Source organism: Mobula hypostoma, chromosome 1, assembly GCF_963921235.1.
Source record: "Mobula hypostoma chromosome 1, sMobHyp1.1, whole genome shotgun sequence".
Taxonomy (NCBI): domain Eukaryota; kingdom Metazoa; phylum Chordata; class Chondrichthyes; order Myliobatiformes; family Myliobatidae; genus Mobula; species Mobula hypostoma.
Genome location: NC_086097.1, coordinates 144,085,086 through 144,106,762, shown reverse-complemented (window position 1 = coordinate 144,106,762; position 21,677 = coordinate 144,085,086).

The window sequence follows — 21,677 nt, the reverse complement described above, 5'->3', positions numbered from 1 at the left end:
ATTGCGGGAAAGTCGGACACTTTGCGTCCAGGTGCTTTGCCCCAAAGAAGGAGACAAGAAAAGGAAAAACGGCGATTTTGACTGGCTGTATCGAGCTGGTAAACGAACCGCTAGGGAAGGACAGGTCTGCCAAGGTTCAGGAAGGGCGCGAGAAGTTTATCTCGGCCGGATTGGTGTCAGTGAAGGAGGGGTTAAAACCAGTTCCAGTGCGGATCTGGAGAGACACGGGAGTGTGTCAGTCACTAATACTGAAGAGTGTATTAGAGGTTAGCTCAGAGACCCAGACTGGGGAGGTCAAGGTCAAAGGCATTGGAAAAGGGATGGAAGCAGTCCCTTTGCACCAGATACACTTACAAAGCAACCTGGTCTCTGGACTAGTCACGATCGGGGTGAGGTCCGAATTACCGATGAAAGGCGTGGAAGTCTTGCTCGGTAATGCCCTCGCCGGGGGAATCGTGTTCGAAGCAGTGAGATTGACAGGTCAGCCTGCCAGCATTGAGGCCCCGCCCATGGACTCACAGGTTCATCACGGGACTGCAGTAGTAAATTTAGCTGAGACGTTTCTGCCAGCCTTGTACCAGAAGTGGGTAGAAAGTGAAAAGAAGGAGTGTAGTGAGACAAGAGGTAGTGAGGGAGCTGGGACAGACATAGCATTAGCCAGGAAAGAATTTGTGCAGGTGCAGGAGTGAGACAAGGGGCTGATGGTTTCGGCAGGGACAGCTCTCTCTGACACAGACCTAACAAGGGAACTAGTAGGCTATTGTGTGGAGGAGGAAGTGCTAAGGAAGAAAGGGAAACCAAGTACCGTACCCGCAGATGAGGAATGGGGGGTGGTGCAAAAGAGTTATGGGGATGAGGTTTTTAACCTGGCCCACAAGGTACACCCCGGTGGACATTTTGCGGTACTGGAGGGAACAGTTGGTGGAATCATGAAAGAGGTTTACCGGCTGCACCGGAGGAAGGATGTTATTGATTATGGCCGACGCGAACTGAGACGGTCACAGACTTTTGATATGCTAACAAACCTAGTCGGTGTTAGCGCGGAAATCAATGAAGCTAGGGTCCCCCCGATAAGAAAAAAAAACATTTTGAAAAGATGAGTATGGTATCGACCAGATGGGAGAAGGCTATTGTTTTGGCCAGGTCTGCTGATAAGGTCTCTCCCTTAATCCCCGAACAAAGTGACTCTTTAGGAGAAGTAATTAAACGACTCGCACCTGTGTGTTTGATTGTCCCGAGGCGATGCAAAGAACTGAGACGTTGGGTGGTGTTTGTTACACTAGGTTAGCCTAACGAGCAACACCCATATAGAATGAGTAATTCAGTGACTAAAGGGCTGACGAACACAGAGGTGTGTATTGGTGATGTAATACGGCTGTCTGAAGCCAGCTTGATAGTGAACCTTGAAAAAAATGAGTTCGGCCACCCGAAGGTCACTTACCTGGGAATTGTGGTGACACAGGGGCAGCTGGCAGCGATGCAAGCTACAGTGCAGGCTATCGCTGACATCCCAACCCCGACAGACAAGAGGGCCCTCAGAAGGCTCTTGGAGATGGTGGGGTACTGTAGGAAGTTTTGCAATAACTCTGCGGTTACCACCCCTCCCCCTCCTACTAAGCCCTTGCGAGAGAAAACTAAGTCAGAATGGGACGACCCTTGTTATTGTGGTCCGGGACGAAACCCAATGAGAGGTTACATTGATCGCAATTCATCAGTGTTTTTGGCCACTATGAAGTTTGCTAAGTTGGAGCCTGGTCTAAGGGATTATTAATAGCACATATAAAAGGAACAGAAAATGTGATGGCTGACTGTCTGTCAGGTGTTGACAACTTCAAACTCGCTGTATCAGCCAAATAGCTGACAAAGATGTATATTTGTGTGTGTATCAAATAATGTATTCATGTTTGTAATTTTTACCCCCCAGTAAAAATCCTTAAAGGGGGGAAGTGTGACAAGAATACACATAGATTAAGATGTAGCTGTCCTGTGTTGGCACCGGTGGAATCAGCAGTTGGTCTGCCACCTGTCTTCAGGAGAAAGAGAGATAAGGAAAACAATGGAGCAGCATTTGGAGATGTTAATGAAGGGGAAGGAGAGCTGTCAAGATCGGCTCCCCCTTTGAACCCAGAACTGTTTGAAGTGATGGACAGGCGATACCCCAGCAGGGGGATAAAAAGGGACAGGTTCGCTAAGGCAAGACACACACGACACCCGAGGTAACAAGACCCTGGAAGCGGTGCATCTCTCACAAGTCGGTGGGAAGTATCGGGCCATAGACACACAGGGTGGAAAGGCACGATCGGCGGGAACCTGGTGTGTGTCCACCCTTGCCTGGGTGCCAGGTTCACCGCAGGGAAACGATCGTATCTGGAAACGGAGGGGGTCACGGTCGGTGACCTCAGATGACATCACAAAGGACTCGCCCGAAAGCTGACTGCGGAGGTCTGTGTGGAAGTCGTTTTGAATATTCATTCGTTTTGCTCTCTCTCTCCTCCCCCCCCCCCCCCCCCCACTGTCCATCGCCACAGCAGTGATTACTGCGAACTGAACTGAACTAAATTGAACTGAACTTTGCGTCACTTTGAAACTGGTCATTTACCCCTAGACAACGATAGAGCTTGATTGATCCTGTTATCTTAATTCTGTGTACATGTATGTTTATCATTGCTGAACTGTTGCATTCATTATCCTTTTGATTAGAGTACTGTGTTGCTTGTTTCTTTAATAAAACTTTCTTAGTTCTAGTAATCCAGACTCCAACTGAGTGATCCATTTCTGCTGGTTTGGCAACCCAGTTACGGGGTATGTAACAAGAATCAGAATCTGCTCTATGTGCATTAAGGTTATTGCATGAACTTCGAGTTGGAGGCAAAAAAAGCTGCTTCTAACAGTAGATGTAAAAGCCAAAGCCCAGTTAGATGAATGGAAGGCTAAAAAGAATGGAGTCAATAAAGGTATGAATATAGAGAGTTCATCAGAGGATGTTGCGGATGAGGAAGCCAAGAGAAGAGATCAGATCGTAACGGGAGCAACAGGAGGATTAATAAGAGAATACTCCAGTGAACTGAATGCTCATTTTCAAGATTAAGATGTGTGAACGAGAAGAAGAAAAGGGAAGAAGAGGAAAGGTAGTTATCGCTGTCAGAATCACTTCCTGTAGTTTCAGAGTCAATTCCTACAAACACCACGGATGTGACCCCAGAACCTGAGATTGTTTCACAGCCACAAGAATCACCTGCCAAGCAGAGTGTTCTTCCTTGTTATGAAAGATGTTATCTCACATCAGTAAGGAAGCCTCCACTGCTATTAAATCTTTAGACCTGAAGAGGACAATTTAAAATGTACTATGCTGTGGATGTGTTTATATAGTAGTTGTATTATACAGTATATTGTGTATAAAGATGCATTCTCTATTGAGTTGGAGTTTATAGGTAAGCAGGAAGAGTGTTGTGTATTCAGTATTTCATTAATATGTGAGTAATCTTGTATATATATTGTTTGATTAAGCATTCCTGTTTGTTTAAATAATTCATTGTGTTCTATGTATAAATATATGAATTGCATATGTCATCACGCTACCTCACTTAAAGTAAAATATGAAGTTTGACTCACATTTCCGACTCCTGTGTCTTGCATTGAATTAGTTTAATGTTTTGTAGTTACGAAACATAGCAACGTTGACTGAACTCCCTCAGTACTGTCCCAGTATTGGTCCAGGGAAATGCACAAAGCCTGAATGTCAGTCTCTGGACTCCCTGTTCACTGCAGAAATACCAGGCCAGAATCACCATCTGCACTGTACATACAACGGCCTGGCTACTCCCACAGTGTCGTCCCTCAGCTACCCCCTCTGAGGTTTTACTATGTTTACTTAATTAAATTTAGTGATACAGCATGGAGTAGGCCATTCTGGCTCTTCCAGCCATGCTGCCCCAGCAATCCCACAACCCCAATTAACCCTAAACTAATGACGGGATAATTTACAATGACCAATTAAACTACCCGGTACATCTTTGGACTGTGGGAGGAAACAGGGAAGGACGAAAAGAGACTTCTTACTGAACAGTGCTAGAATTGAACTTCGAACACCAGAATACCCCGAGCTATGATAGGCTCATGCTAATTGCTACACTACTGTGGTGCACACGGTGAAAATATGTTGAATATATTTTCATTTGTATACATCCCCATGTTATCCCCAAATGTTCCTTAAATACTATCTGAATTTTAGTTACCATTACAGCATAGGCAAACATGACAGCATATGTTAGAACCCTTATATAATTGGTTGTGTGTTCTGGTCCAAAATATAGAAAACAAAGGAATGAAGCTTAGAACACCCCAAAAACAGATGTGAGTGGAAATTGGGCATAGCCTTAAGAATATAACTTTATGTTACAAAATTAAATTATTTAATTGAAACCATGAGCTCTCCCTTCGTTAATATAACAAGCATACACTTAGCTACTTGTGCAGTGAGAGGTCCTAAGGCTCCCCCTGGTGCTTGGCAGTACTTGGCAATCGAAGCAGGCAAGGCTTTCCAGCACCACCTGGTGGTTTAACTCATTTATTTTATGGGTGAAACGAGAGGTTCTGCAGATGCTGGAAATACTGGGCATCACACACAAAATGCTGGAGGAACTCAACAGGTGAGGCAGCATTTATGGAGGAAAATAAACAGTCGATGTTTCGGGCCAAGACCTGATGAAGAGATTTTGCTTGAATCATCGACTGCTTATTTCCCTCCTTATCAACAAAGATTTTTGATTGAGAAACTACCAACAGCAGCATGAATGTACAAAAGAATCAGCTTCAATCAGGTTGTCGCATTGTTTTCCTTTAAACTATTCAGAGTTGTGATCGCACTACACATTTTAAAAAGTAGGTATTTGCCAATGCTAGAAACCTAAACTAAAATAGACAATGATATAGATATTCAGCAGGTCAAGTATCTTCTTCAGAGTGAGTAAGATAAAGTTAATTTACAGCTTTTAGATCTTAACAGTGCATTCCAGCCTTTCTAATTCAGTCCATTTGTGTTGAAAGGCAATCAGCTGACAATATTAACACTAATGTTCTTCTTACTTGACCAACTGAGTATTTCCAGTATTTTTGCACTGTCATGTTCAGGAAGTGCACAATCTCCACAGTCTGGACTTAAAAAGAAGAAATGTAACAGGCTTTTAGACTTTAAAATCAATATATTAGAAATGTGGGTAATCAAGCACAAGGTAATCTGTAAAAGACACCATTGTGGAAAAAAAAAGGTAAAGCAGAGTTTTAGATCAGCTCAAGTTCATTCTGAGTTGGAAGATGGGAGATGGATTGGAAAGAAGAATAGTACTTAACACTTTAGGGCAATGGATTGCTATACACTTGTTGGTATGTAGGACCTTTGAGTCTCCAACAGTACTGATATTTTGGAAATGTCAGAATTTTGATCAAGGAATTTCAAAATCTAACTAATAAGTGACTGCCAAAGAACATTTTATGCACTGTTTATGTCTTTTATGTCCTACTAAAGGGTTTCGGCCCAAAATGTTGACCGTACTCTTTTCCATGGATGCTGCCTGGCCTGCTGAGTTCCTCCAGCATTTTGTGTGTGTTGCTTGGATTTCCAGCATCTGCAGATTTTCTTGTTTGTTTATGCACTGTTTCTGTGGTTTGCCAATGGTGGAAAGAGTAAATGCCTTAGGTGGTGAATTAGATGCCAATCAAGTAGCTTGCTTTGTGCTGTACACCAGATTGTTAGTTTATGCCGGAAATACACTCTCCAGGCAAATAAAAGGTGCATCATCACACTTCTGGTTTGTACCATATACAGTGGATTCTGGTTAATTGGGCCATTGGTTAATCAAGACAGTCACTTATTTGGGATAATGCTTATTAAGAATAAAAACTAATCTAGAAAATAGCAGGGATTCCTTTCATTTATTTGGGACACTATGCAACTTAATTGGGACAGGAGACATTGCTGAACAGTTTCTAACTCGCATCAGTCACTGAACTTGCGTAGCAGTTTTTAAATAGTGTCAATTGCATATGCCTGTGTTCAAAAAGCAGTGATTATTGTCACAGAAAGTTGGTGAGAGATAAGCTGTAAGACGATTCAGGACGGTTTTGCTCACTGTGGTTTCAAGCATGCAGGCTTGCAGATGCCAGAAACGGCTGGGAGTGAAAATGAAATGATTTCACTACTTCAACAAGTTAAGGACTTTGAAGAATTTGAAGGTATCGACAATCATCTTGAATGTTATAATGAAAAGGAAGATTTGGAGGATGCAATCATCGAAAGCATTGTATGAAGGCAATCCATTATCTGTACTAGGTGTTGCTATCATTTGTAAACCCAAAGCATAAAAACTAATTAAAAGAAAAAAACACGGGAGCAACTGTATCTGTTTCATTTTTTACTTCAGTATGGCATATACATATGATATGGCATTGCGATGATGTATGCCATTCACATACTCTTACAAATAACCCACAATGAATTATTTAAACAGGGAATGCTTAATCAAATAATATATTTAGAGTATTACTCAAATATTACAGAAATATTAAATACACAACCCCTCCCTGCTATAAGCTCCAAATCAATATAGAATGCATCTCAACTTACAATTTATGTATACACACAAACGTTGTGTGTGTGTGTATATACATATATATACACACACACACACACACACACACACACACACAGGTACATAAGTTGAGATGCATTCTACCACTTAAAATTTTTTTAATTGTCCCATTCAGGCCTAAAGATTTAATCAATGTGAAGGATTTCTTACTGTTGTGGTATAAGTCTTTCCTGACTAGGGGGATCACTCTGCTTGGCAGGTGAGACTTGTGGCTGTGAAACAATCTCAGGTTCTGTGCCTCCTCTGTGATAGTTGTAGGAGTTGACTCTGTGTCTGCAGCAAGTGGTTTTGATAGCTCTGGACACCATTCGTTTGGACATGTTGGCATCCCGAACAATACATGGCAAGCTGCTCAATCTGCTATCCCAGGCCACCCGACAAAGCTTCAAGCCAATGCTTTTGTTTTGACCATTGCTATCTGACCAGCATGTAGCTCCTACAACACTTTAGCTCTCAGCTTCGATGGTACGACAACTATCTATCCACATATAAGGTGACTTCTGTCAAGGGCAAGTTCATCCCGGTGCTGGTAAAAATGGGGAAACTGGAGTTTCTGTTCCCCATTCCAGCCATTCTGGGTGGCCATATAGACCTGAGACAGTGTGGGGTCTTTCCTGGTTTCCCTTTGGATCATCTCTGTCATAAAAGAGCGACTTTCGATTTGCATTAGGGAGAATACATCTTGAGGTCTGTCGTCTTTTGTAAATGTTTCAGGTATTTCTTTTCCAGAGGGTAAATGGGACAATCCATCAGTATTTCCATGATTTGTTGACCTCTTGAATTCAATCTTGCAATTGTGTCCTCCAGGAATCAGAGTCCATATCTGCAATGGTGCTGCTGCTGCTATGGAACACACTTCTGTGGATTGAGAATGGACACTAGTGGCTGATAATCAGTAATGAGGGTAAACTCTCTCCCTTACAAGTACCAGTTGAAATGTTTTACACCCCAAACCAGACTCAAGGACTTTCTATCAAACTCGGCATAATTTCACTGCAGTAGTAAGGGAACGTGATGCAAGGGCTATGGGGCATTCACTCCTATCACTCATAACGTGACACGACTGTACCTATACCATAAAGTGAGGTATCACAGGCAATTTTTACTGGATGATGTGGATCATAGTATGTGAGTACAATGTTTGATGTTACCATTTCCTTTATCTTTTTGAAAGCCACATCAGACGGCTTTGTCCATTGCCATTGTCGCGGTCCAGTCCATTGACTCCTCATTTCAGTTAATTTCCTTTTCCCCGTGTTCCACCGGGCTCCTTGATTGGGGCACCTGATCCTCAGTTGAACCGGCAGCACAGAAACTCCAGCTTACATCTACTCACTGCTGGTTCGTCACCTCAGCAGTGCGGCTATGCTCGTTCCGGACCGCCGAGAATGAGTCGAGTCGAGAGCCTGCCGTTCACAGTTCCTGGGTCAAGTCGTGAGCCTGTCATCTGCTGTTCCTGGGTCAAATCGAGAGCCTGCCGTCCGCAATTCCTGGGTCAAGTCCACAGTTCCTGGGTCAAGTCGAGAGCCTGTCATCCGCAATTCCTGGGTCGAGTCGAGAGCCTGTCATCCGCAACTCCTGGGTCGAGTTGAGAGCCTGCTGTCTGTAGTTCCTGGGTCGAGTCGTGAGCCTGTCGTCCGCTGTTCCTGGGTCGAGTCGAGAACCTACCATCTGCAATTCCTGGGTCAAGTCGACAGCCTGTCATCCGCAGTTCCTGGGTCGAGTCGAGAGCCTGTCGTCCACAGTTCCTGGGTCGAGTCGAGAGCCTGTCGTCCGCTGTTCCTGGGTTGAGTCAAGGGCCTGTCATCCACTGTTCCTGGGTTGAGTCTGCAGTTCCTGGGTCGAGTCGAGAGCCTGTCATCCAGCTGAGTTTGCTGGCCGCTTGCCGCTACATGAGCTACCCAGAGTTGAGATACGAATGGACTGTTGTTGTTTTGTCGTCTTGTGTCCAGCTGAGTGTTGCAGGCCATTTGCCGCTGCTCTGAGCCGCGATATGAATTGTCTGTCTTTGTTTGGTTTTGTCGTTCGGTGTCCAAGTCAAGTCCAAGTCCAGGCTCGGTATCCAAGTCAAGTCCAAGTCCAGGCTCTGAGTCCAAATCAACGTTCAAGTCTGTGCAAGAATCCTAATCCGCCCTCTATACCTGTGTCCTGCTCTTGGGTCTGCTCCCAAATGCCCCATTGTAACAGCCATTTCTTCCCGATCTGTAGTAATGAGGTCAAGGAATGCAGGACAGTAGCCAGTTTGGCAGGTACCTGTTATAGTAATAGACAAATCCTAAAAAGGCCACAACTCTGACATGTCCTTTGGCCTTGGGGTATCCTCCAGCACACAGAATTTTCTCAGCACACTTGTGTAATCCTTATGGATAAATAGTGTGCCATAGTAAGTGATGCTTCATTTAAAGAATGTGTCATGCTCTGAGCACGTTAATTTTCAAATCTTATTAACACTGTCTTGAGATTTTGGAGATGTTCCTTGTTATCCTTATCAGTAACAATGATGTCATCTAGGTAACACTGAGTGCCTGGATAACCTTGCAGCTTCTGGTCCATAGCTTTCTGCTTGTGCAGATGCTACTCCAACAATTAGCCTATTATAGCAATAAAGTGCTTTCTGAGTGCTTATGATGGGAAGCACTTTGGACACTTTTTCCACCTCCATCTGTAGGTAGGCCTCAGCTAAATCCACTTTGCAAAAAAGATATCCTCTATCTTGGCAGAGGGTATTGATCTACTTTTGGTACCGGTGACCTTAAAATCACCACAGATCCTGGTAGATCCATTCTTCTTGGCTTCTGGGAGAATTGGTGTTGCCAATGGGCTCCACACAAACTTGCAAAGAATTCTTTCAGCCTTCATGCGATCTAGCTCACTGGCTAATTTATCACAGATGGCATAAGGCTTTGTAAAACTTCGGTATGGCATTTTTATTTAACACTATGTTACCCATAAAATGTTTAAGCTTTCCAGTGCCATCTTTGAACACTGTTGTGGCATCACACACATCATACAGTATCTTCCTTAATTTGCTTTCAGTTGACTCTATTACAGGGACGTGGCATGCAAATTGTGGATGGATCTCCAATCATGTTGTAATTGTCTCAGCCAGTCACATCCCCACAATGCTGATCCTCCTGTTTTACCGCATGCAAGTCAAATGTGGCTTGTTGGTTGTTGTATTTCTGTGTTACGAATGTCCATCCCACAGGAGTTTTTTTTTTCCAGTATACATTCTTTGTTGGATATCTGTGGACTTCAGTTTAGTATCTTTAAAATGCCATTCAAACTCATTTTGTGGAATGACTGAAACAGCCAAGCCAGTGTCCAATTCCATTTTACTTAATTTGCCATTTGCTTCTGGTGTAAGCCATGGTGCTTGTTGATTGTTAATTTTCACACTGTAAATCTAAGGCTAAACAGTCCTTTGTCACTCCCATCACTATCAGATTTTTCATCAGCAACTTGACTTTATCTTTTTTTCTTCCTAGAACAGTGCATTTATTTTTGTCTGCCTGACATGCTCTTTGTATGTGTCCTACTTTGTGGCATTTTCTGCGACCAGACTAAATCTGCATTGGTCTGGTGTACAGTAAATATGCCCCTGCCACAACAACAACATAATTTGTTAGGCTAGGCTGCTTTCTGTTTAGGCACTGCAATTTTGTTGATGCTCAATTGTATTCCTGCCTGCAACTCAATTGTGTCTTTGTCTGCTGTTTCGTTTGGTACAGCTATTTTAACTTCTCTTTAAAGTGCAAGTTGCACTTCAGTAAGGAGCCATTTTTGAACGTTTTCTTGTAAGATTCCACAAAGTAACCAATCTCTCAGTGCACCATTAAGCCCATCACTGAACTGACAATGCTTAGACAATCTCTTCAATTCAGCCATGTATGCTGAAATGGACTCCTCTTCATTATTATTCCACTTATGAAACCTAAAATGTTCTGCAATCAACAATGGTTTCATTTCTAAATGTCTCTGCATTACTTTCACAATATCAGCAAAGTTCACTTCGGTTGGTTTGCTTGGAGCAGTGAAACTTCTAAGCAAGCTATATGCCTCTAAACCCAATGAACACAGCAAAATTGCTACTTGCTTCTCAACGGCTATTCCATTTGCTTGAAAATACTGCTCAATTTGCTCAGTATACAAAATCCAGTTACCTGTTGTGCAATAAAAAGTGTCTATCATTCCAATGTAGCCAGTTATTTCTACTTTTATAAATTTATGATCATTATTACCCAGTACTCTCAGTTTATGAACCTGTGAATTTAGTCCATTTTCTGCTTGGAGAATGGGCATCATTGGCAGTTGATGCCTAACTGCAGTTCTCCACGAGAAGTCATGGTAAGCTGCCTTCTCTAATGTCTACTCCACAGCAGTACGCATTCTATTAACAGTGTGTGCTTTGCCATAAAGACTAGTATCTTTACCCAACATTGAAAAAATTACTATTACTATGTGAATCGAAATTGTTTGAATTAGAGAGAAACTTGGAGGGAGGGGAATTCTATGTGTCTGTGTCATTTTCTTTTCTCTGAGAAGAAAGTCACAGGTTTGGAAACTGCTATTGACAAGTCCTTGCCAAGTAACTGAAGTATATCAAGTAATTAGTACACACAGCAGCTTCATAAATTGAATGGCAAAAATAAAGAATGTTATTGGTTAAAAGCATGGTACTCAAATTGATGCAATTTTCTTGATAGCGTCAAGGTGTTGAATAGTTGGAATAGCAACCATCACCTTCCTGAAGTCTTATGGTTTGAAAGAAATTCAGGAGTCAGGATCATCTTGCTAACATACAAGGAGTAGCAGTGTCATTGACAATGGGAGTATTCCATAGTCATCCTGGCTATTCAGAAAGCCGTAATGGGGACTACCTTCTTAGACTGCTACACAACTAATGTAAATCTACCTTTGCAATGATTTTAGGAGGAACATCTTGGGTTTTTGACCAGTAATAGCTGTATTTTTCAGGATTATGAGGAAATGGTTGAAACGTCACTTTTGAAGAATTGACACAAATGCTGCTGCATGTGTAGGCTCCAGTTATGCTGGGACATTCTGATTTTATGATTCTGTGTTAAGGTTTCACCACGATAGCTTTATTTTCAGGCCTAGTTCCTGATAAGCTCATCTAAATATCTCATCAAGTCAGATTTGGATATCTTTACTTTAAGAGAGAGATGCATAACGTATGGAGCATGGAATACTTACTGTTTTCCTCTAGCCTGACTGTAAGCCTTTGTAACATCATGGAGGACTAAGAGGACCTATATTAAAAGATAAACTTTTTGGTTAATTGTATAGTAAAGGGTGATAAAATTTAAAAGAGCTGCAAATAGACAGTTTAAGAGAGAAATGCCACAACAGTTTAACAGGAGAGGCTTTTTTTTTAATGAGCAGATGGTGGCTGTACAATTACCCTGTACAAGATGCATTCCAAATTTTTATTTCCAATAGCTGTGTTGATTAATCAACAAAAGCCAACAAGCCCAGATTTCATTCCGCTGGAATGACCTTTGTGTACTGTTGGCAATATTATATTGCTCTATTTGAATTTGTAAAATATTGAATGTTTTAAAAACAAACGTGAGAAAATAGTTTTATGAAGAGTAGAATCTGCTCTGAGCCTCCAGGTCTATGTGGTCTGTAAAAATGTCTATCTTGTCAAAACCCATAGTGAGAACACTTTGCATTTGAAGTACAGTAAGTGTGCTTATTATATGGTTGTTATCCGGTAGAAATATGAAGTGTTAACTCTCTCTGTTACTTCAAAGAGCTTATCAACTAGTCTTACACAATTTGTATTTCACATGTATGTGTATAACTCAAAAATATTGCCTATACATTTACATACACCAATTAATTTTGCCTCAGAATATTGGTTCTAATAGTTTCTACCAAAATATCTGTTTAATGATTGCATTGCCTGCCCTTCCTTAAAATGGAGAAAATTTATTTTCATTAATTTACTCCATATGCAGAATATTGAACATAAAGTAGTACAGTACTGCAACGGGGCATTGAACTCATAATGTCTGTGCTGACGTTGATGCAACGATAGTGTAGCAGTTAGCGCAACACTATTACAGCATGGGACAGTAGAGTTCGGAGTTCAATTCCGCAGCCTCTGTAAGAAAATTTGTACTGTACATTCTTTCCATGTGTGCGTGAGTTTCCTCCAGTTGCTCCAGATTTCTCCCACAGTCCAAAGCTTAGTAGGTTAATTACTTATTGTAGATTGTCCTGCGATAAGGTTAGAGTTAAATTGGTGGGTTGCTGTGAGACATGGTTCGGTGGGCCGGAAGGACCTTTCCCTCGCTGTAACTCTAAATAAAAATTAGAATTAAATTAAACAAAATCTCCTCTGCCTTCAGATGCACAATATCCCGCTTTTCCCTGCATAACAATGTGTCATCTAAAAGCCTCTTAAATGTCACTTTCATATCTGCTTCCAGAAGGGAAATTATACAATGGATTGGACAGACCAAACATTCAAGCTAAGGTTCAGAGAACCAGCACTTACTACTCCAGTGAACCAAACTGATAACAGAAGATGAAAAAGTTGCTTTAATTTTCAATGAGGCTGTTTAACAGTTTACCCCATTGACCCCTTCACAATCAACAACTGACAGATACAACATAAAATCCAGGCAATTGGGCCGTATCTGAGTCAGAAGTGGCAAAGTCAAAAAAATTAGAGCAGTCTTTCTCAATCTTTTTGCCCTGGAGGAACCCTTGAAATAATTTTCAGGTCTCAGGGAACCCCAGCACAAAAATTATTACATCTACTGCCAGACATCCCACCTCCCTCGGAAGTTCCGGGAGTCTCCCGCATATCGATAGCAGCTCCCTGATGCCCGCAAATTATATACAATATCCTGGAAATCGGTTTTTTTGAGAGGGAGAGGGAGAGTGAGAGCAAGCATCCTGATTGGTCTCTCTTTGTGCTAAGTACACCTATCAGTTTTCTCTGTGAGCGGGCTTTACAGTCGACCTCTGTCCCTCCATCAGTTCAGTTTAGTGTCCTGCACCGCCATGGCAGAGTGTTTCAAAAAAAGAAAATATAAAATGTACGTCACCCCAGACTACACTAAAGTGTACCCCTGCCTAATAGGGGTCAAAAATAATGACAGTGTTGCTCACTGCACTGTTTGCAACAGTTTGACTTTTCTATTGCCCATGGTGGCTTAAATGACTGTAAAAGACATGTTGAGGTGAGTTTAACAGGTGTCATTCGTTCATCAGCATAGCTAACGTTATTTAAATTAGCTGGCTAGCTGCTAAGGAACTACTCTATTGATGACCTACGTGATGAGGCCAAACTCCCTGTAGACGTGCTTAAAGATGTAATAGAATAAAAAATGACTCCATGATAATATAAGTACATATTTTAATGTCACATTTTCTGCATATACCCAACTTGGTTTACAGATTAGACAAAACCACTAAACAAACTATTACATAAGACAATATAATAAGGACACACCTTATGCTTTTATTTCCTTTAGGGACCACAACATATTAGGGAGGCTAATCGCAGGGAAGGCTGCTCAAGTATTTCACAGTTCTTTTCAGCAGAAAACCAGTATCTGACAGAGAAGGTCACTAGAGCTGAGTGTACTTTACATCTTCCATCGTTGAGCATAACCTGCCATTCCAGGTGAGTAAGCACACAGGCAAGCTATTCAGGAAAATGTTTCCTGATTCAGAAATAGCAAAAAATTATGCCTGCTCATCAACCAAGACAGCAGCAATTGTGAACGTGGTACTGGAACCTGAATGTTCAGAGGATCCGTACAAGTTCATCTGGACAGAAAAAAGGCCATACAGTATTTTGGTTGACGAAAGCAATGATATCATGTGTGAGAAGAAATGTACTATTTTAGCCAGGTACTATAATGAAAAACAGGATTAGGTAACAGTTGGATTTGTAGACATGCCAGTGTGCAATGATGCCGAAGCTGAAAACATATTCAACTGCATTGCATCGTCCATGCAAAGCCTTTTGACAAAGGCCTTGAATGGTCTAACTGTGTAGGATTTAGCAGTGACAACTGCAATGTGATGATTGGCAAAAACAACTCTGTCTTATCAAGAGTGAAAGCACAGGCCCCTCATATTTACAGCGTTGGCTGTCCAAGTCACCTGGTTAACATTTGTGCCAAAACTGCTGCTAAGGAGCTCTCAAAGTCACCTGAACAACTGCTCATTGACATCTACTAGTACTTTGAGAAAAGTTCCAAACGAAGAGAAGACCTAAAACAGTTTCAAGAGTTCTGCAATGTTGCTCAGCAGAGAGTACAAAAGCATTGTCCTACACGCTGGCTTTCTTTAGGAAAAGGTTTGGACCATCTGCTCCACCAATGGCCAGCCTTTATTTCATATTTTGAGTCAAAGAGTGAGAATCAGAAGACATTTCATATTCAGAAGAGGCTGAAATGTGAAGAAACCCCCAAATGAAAATATACACTTGCTTTCTCCATAATGTCACACAATGTTTTGACAAATTCAATTTGATTTTTCAAAACAAGGTACCTATCTTCTTCAAGTTGGATCAGAGTGTAGAAGAGCTCCTGCATGACATAGCAAGCAGATTTATTGAGCCAAAGGTATTGAGAGAACAGAACATTCAGGAGATAGATGTGAGCAACCCTGAAATTCACCGCCCAGATGAAGAGCTTTTTACCGAGTACCTGGCAAGGAGGCAGTTGCTAAGCGAGGAAGCACAGGAGATCCCCCCTTACAAGACAAAACAGTTCTTCAAAGATGCTAGAGCATTCTATGTCAGGTGCTTTCAAAAAATCTTGCAGAAGTTCCCAATGAGAGGACAAATCTTGAAAAGTCTGTCAGTGGTCAATACAGAGAGCCAAGATGAGGTGAATCCAGACCAGATTTTAACTTTGGCAGAGAGATTTCCAAATGTGATCAAGGCAGATGCAAGAGAGCAGCTCCACTTGGAAGTCCTGGATTATGTCTCAACTAACCTTGAAGGACTGGTGCCAAACTACAGAAGTTTGCCAGTTGATGAGTTCTGGGGGAAGCTGTCCAAAGTAAAATCTGTGAGCTCAGGGCAGTTGAGATTCAAAGAGCTCTGCCAGTTGATGAAGCTGCTTTTGGTGCTGCCAAATTCTAATTGTGATGTAGAAAGGGCATTCAGCATGGTGCGTCACATTAAGACAGAATTCAGAAATCAGCTGTCTCACAAAACACTTGCGAATCTGATGTTTTGCAAAATTAACAAATTCATTGACACAGACTACTATGAGGTTGAGACTTCCGGAAAAATGCTCAAATCTGCCAAGCAAGCCACATCACAGTACAAGGAATGTTTGCAAAAGAAATAGAAAGCTATTTGCATTAGCATTTAGCTATTAGCATTGAGACTGCCAACAAAATACTCAACAAGGAATATATATATATATGTGTGTGTGTGTGTGTGTGTGTGTGTAAATAGTTTCAATATGTGATCAAATAAATTGTTGTGTTCTTTCATAATCAAATGTCCTGTACACATGTACTCTTGGAGGTCGACCGCGGGTGGGGTATATGGGGTTGTGGGGGGTGGGAGGTGCTACCTCCCTGAAATGAGCTTTTGCAGGGTGGGATGTCTGTACAGCTCATGGTACATTAGCATGATCAGTAAGGTGTCAGTTTCCTTTTAAATCCAAGGATTTTGTCACTTGAAGTCAAAGCATTTTCTCCAGGGCCTTGCAGAGACTTGTTCAACTGGTTCATATGATGACAAATGTCTGCTAAGTAGGCTTGTTTCTGCAGCCATTCTTCATCTTCAATGCACTTAGCAAAATCTGGCCTACTATTTTCTTGAAGGTACTCCAGCAATTCACCTTTCATCTCAAGCATCCTTTGAGAACGCTTCCTCTGCTAAGCCAATATAGATTATTATAGATATAGAGTATAGATTTCTATATGTAGCAGGAGATTGGTGTGCTCTTTGTCCAAATTTTCAGTTTTTTTTAAACATTCTCGAGTGAACTGGTCTTTGTTTAATGAAGTTAAATATTTTTGCAACATCATGCAGAACTTTATTTCATCTTCAAGAGCTTTTGACATCAGCACCTCTCTGTGAAGAAAGTAGTGTGTTGTGACAACTGCCATGATGAGCCACACTCAGGTTGGAGGAGCAATACCATCCCCTTCTCGCAATTCCTCTGTCTCCGCCGCATCTGCTCTCAGGATGAGGCTTTTCATTCCAGGATGAAGGAGATGTCTTCTTTTTTTAAAGAAAGGGGCTTCCCTTCCTCCACCATCAACTCTGCTCTCAAACGCATCTCCCCCATTTCACGCACATCTGCTCTCATTCCATCCTTCCGCCACCCCACTAGGAATAGGGTTCCCCTGGTCCTCACTTACCACCCCACCAGCCTCCAGGTCCAACATATAATTCTCCGTAACTTCCGCCACCTCCAACGGGATCCCAGCACTAAGCACATCTTTCCCTCCCTCGCCCTCTGCTTTCCACAGGGATTGCTCCCTACATGACTCCCTTGCCCATTTGTCCCCCCCCCCATCCCTCCCCACTGATCTCCCTCCTGGCACTTATCCTTGTAAGCGGAACAAGTGCTACACATGCCCTTACACTTTCTCCCTCACTACCATTCAGGGCCCCAGACTGTCCTTCCAGGTGAGGGGACACTTCACCTGTGAGTCGGCTGGGGTGATAAAATACTGCGTCCGGTGCTCCCGATGCGGCCTTCTATATATTGGCGAGACCCGACACAGACTGGGAGATTGTATCGCTGAACACCTACGCTCTGTCCGCCAGAGAAAGCAGGATCTCCCAGTGGCCACACATTTTAATTCCACATCCCATCCCATTCTGATATGTCTATCCACAGCCTCCTCTACTGTAAAGATGAAGCCACACTCAGGTTGGAGGAACAACACCTTATATTCTGTCTGGGTAACCTCCAACCTGATGGCATGAACATAGACCTCTCAAACTTCCGCTAATGCCCCACCTCCCCCTCATACCCCATCCGTTATTTATTTATTGATATACACACATTCTTTTTTTCTCTCTCTCTCCGTTTTCTCCCTCTGTCCCCCTCACTGTACCCCTTGCCCATCCTCTGGGCTTTCCCTCCCATCCCCCTTTTCTTTCTCCCTGGGCCTCCTGTCCCATGATCCTCTCATATCCCTTCTGCCAACCAACTGTCCAGCTCTTGGCTCCATCCCACCCCCTCCTGTCTTCTCCTATCATTTCAGATCTTCCCCTCCCCCTCTCAAATCTTTTACTATCTCTTCTTTCAGTTAGTCCTGACGAAGGGTCTCGGCCCAAAACGTCGACTGTACCTCTTCCTAGAGATGCTGCCTGGCCTGCTGTGTTCACCAGCAACTTTGATGTGTGTTGCTTGAAATTCCAGCATCTGAAGATTTCCTCGTGTTTGCAACCTTATATTCTGTCTGTGTAGCCTCCAACCTGATGGCATGAACATCGATTTCTCGAACTTCTGGTAATGATCCTGCCCCCATTCCCCGTCCCCTTTTCCCTTGCTCACCTTATATCCTTGCCTGCCCATTGCCTCCTTCTGGTGCTCCTCCCCCTTTTTATTCCTTCTATTGCCTTCAGTCCTCTCCTATTAGATTCCCCCTGTATCTCTTTTACCAATCAACTTCCTAACTCTTTATTTCACCCCTCCCGCTCCTAGTTTCACCTATCACTTTGTTTTTCTCCCTCCCTTTCACTCACCTTCTAACTCCGACTGCTCATTTATTTTTCTCCAGTCCTGCTGAGGGTCTTGGCCTGGAATGTTGACAGTATTCTTTTCCATAGATGCTATCTGACCTGCCGAGTTCCTCCAACAATTTGTGCATGTTACTTGGATTTCCAGCATCTGCAGAATTTGTCTTGTTTGTGTTGTGACAATGTCAGGATTTTCTTCTCTTGCAAGGGAAACAAAACCTCTCATGGAGCCAACCATTGATGGGGCACCGTCAGTACAGATGACAACACAGTTACCCCAAGACAGATCTTTTGTTTCCAGATATGAAGACGAAATATTAAATATACCTTGGCTTTTCTGGCAGCTCTTTGCAAGAGAAAACGTTTTCTTGAATTTCACCATCATTTACAAATCTTAAAAATGCTACAACATGACATTTATTGACATTTATCAATACGCAACTTATAGTACAAATTGGGAGTGAAACTTCTTCAATTTCTCATACTGCATCTTGTCCTAGCATTTTACTACTATGGTTTTACATGCTGGCATTATTAGGTTCTCACCAACTGTGTGACTTTTCCTTTTCTGGGTATTAAGTTCTGCTGAGTCATGATGTGTAAAAATTCCTTCTTTAGAATGAAAATTTCCCCTTCACTTTTCTACTAGGCTGCCAGAGTTTATTCGCTCCCATTAAGTCAGCTGGTGGCACGAAAGGGGAAGTTTGGGGAGGTAATTTGGGAGGGAGAGGCTGACATCACAACCCAGGTTGAGAAACCCTGATTTGGAGCAATGGTCTAACTTGTTTTTCCTCTCTCAGTAAACACTTCTTAATATGTTATTTGAGGCTTATTTCAGATCCACACCATCTGCACTCAAAAACAGCAAACGTCAGAGAAAGTATGGAGTACCAAAAAAGTGTCAGCAAATCTAACATTAATGAGATGGAATCTATGCATTAACATGGTTAGGTAACATGACTATCATTTTTCTCTACGATCCAGCCTAATCCACTAGGTTCCTCCAGAGTTTGTTTTTAGCTCCCTCTATGCACTTGTTCAAGTACTTCTCCAGGCGACCCTTAAGTGTATTGCTGTGCCTTCCTCTATCACCACCTCAGGCAGATCATTCCAGATATCGACTACTCCCTGTTTGAAAAATGCATCCCTCAGATCCTCTTTAAACCTCTTCCCTCTCACTTTTAACTTATTCTTGCTCTCTACTATTAGAGATCCCTACCCAAGGAAACATACTCTGCCCATTTATGCCTCTTACAATTGTATATATCTGTCACATCACCTCTCAGCCCTTTTTGTTCAAGGGAGAATAAATACAGTCAATCCCATCTCTCCTTACACCTCAAGCCTTCCAATACAGTCTCAATTATTAAGTATACTGAATTTTGAAATTAAATTTGGACAATAGAGGGAATCAAATAGAGTAGAGGAATCTGGGCTGAAGGTGTATCTGATGCAAAGTTCAGATCAGCCATGATCTCAGTGAAAGACGCAGCAGTCTAGGGACTACGTAACCCATTGCTGCTTCCATTCCCTATGTTTGTATATGAGCAAAGTAATATTAGCAGACCAATAGTGTCATCAGGTCACAACAAAAACAGGCAATGCAAATGCATGCCTGGTCCTCAAGATGTTTCTCCGTGGCATTTTAGTTGCTTTAATACTTTTTAGTGTGCACTAAAACTGATGTTAATGGACTGGCTCATGGTGCCATCAATGATCAACCTAAAGTTAAAATCTGGGCCGTACCCTCCAAATATCCGGACCTGCCTCTCGGTTTTTTTTGCACTACGTTACTTCCCCTTTTCTATTTTCAATTTATGATTTATAATTTAAATTTTTAATATTTACTATCGATTTGTAATCCAGGGAGCGCGAAGCACAGAATCAAATATCACTGTGATGATTGTACGCTCTAGTATCAATTGTTTGGTGTCAATAAAGTAAAGTACCCACATATTTACTAATGCATCAAAATAAAGACAGACGCTGCAAAGGTTGTTAGAGTGTTGTCAATAGAAGACAGTTAATGGTGACACGAGGAAATCTGCAGATGCTGGAAATTCAAGCAACACACACAAAAAATGCTGGTGAACGCAGCAGGCCAGGCAGCATCTATAGGAAGAGGTACAGTCGACGTTTTGGGCTGGGATCCTTCGTCAGGACTAACTGAAAGAAGAGATAGTAAGAGATTTTAAAGTGGGAGTGGGAGGGGGAGATCCGAAATGATAGAAGACAGCAGGGGAAGGCCGGATCTAAGAGCTGGAGAAGGGAAGCCTAGGGAGAAAGAGAAGTGGGGAGGGGAGCCCGGAGGGTGGAGAGCAAGCAAGGAGTTATAGTGAGAGGGACAGAGGGAGAAAAAAAGAGAGAAAAAAAAGGGGAATATATATAAAATAAATAAATAAGGGATAGGGTGTGAAGGCGAGGAGGGGCATTAACGGAAGTTAGAGAAGTCAATATTCATGCCATCAGATTGGAGGCGATCCAGACGGTGTTAAGGTGGTGTTCCTCCAACCTGAGTGTGGTTTCATCTTGACAGTAGAGGAGGCCGTGGATAGACATATCAGAATGGGAATGGGATGTGGAATTAAAATGCGTGGCCACTGGGAGATTTTGCTTTCTCTGGCGGACAGAGCGTAGGTATTCAGCGAAACGGTCTCCCAGCCTACGTCGGGTCTCGCCGATATATAGAAGGCCACACAGGGAGCATCGGACGCAGTATATCACCCCAGCCGACTCACAGGTGAAGTGTCACCTCACCTGGAAGGACTGTCTGAGGCCCTGAATGGTGGTGAGGGAGGAAGTGTAAGGGCATGTGTAGCATTTGTTCCGCTTACAAGGATAAGTGTCAGGAGGGAGATCAGTGGGAAGGGATGAGAGGGACGAATGGACAAGGGAGTCACGTAGGGAGTGATCCCTGCAGAAAGCAAAAAGAGGGGGGGAGGGAAAGGTATGCTTAGTGGTGGGATCCCGTTGGGAGTGGCAGAAGTTACTGAGAATTATATGTTGGACCTGGAGGCTGGTCGGGTGGTAGGTTAGTTCAAGGGGAACCCTATTCCTTCTGGGGTGGCCGGAGGATGGGGTGAGAGCAGATGTACGTGAAATGGGAGAAATGCGTTTGAGAGCAGAGTTGATGGTGGAGGAAGGGAAGCCTCTTTCTTTAAAAAAGGAAGACATCTCCTTCGTGCTGGAATGAAAAGCCTCATCCTGAGAGCAGATGCGGCAGAGACGGAGGAATTGCAAGAAGGGGATGGCATTTTTGCAAGAGACAGGGTGAGAGGAGAAATAGTCCAGGTAGCTGTGAGAGTCCGTGGACAGTTAAT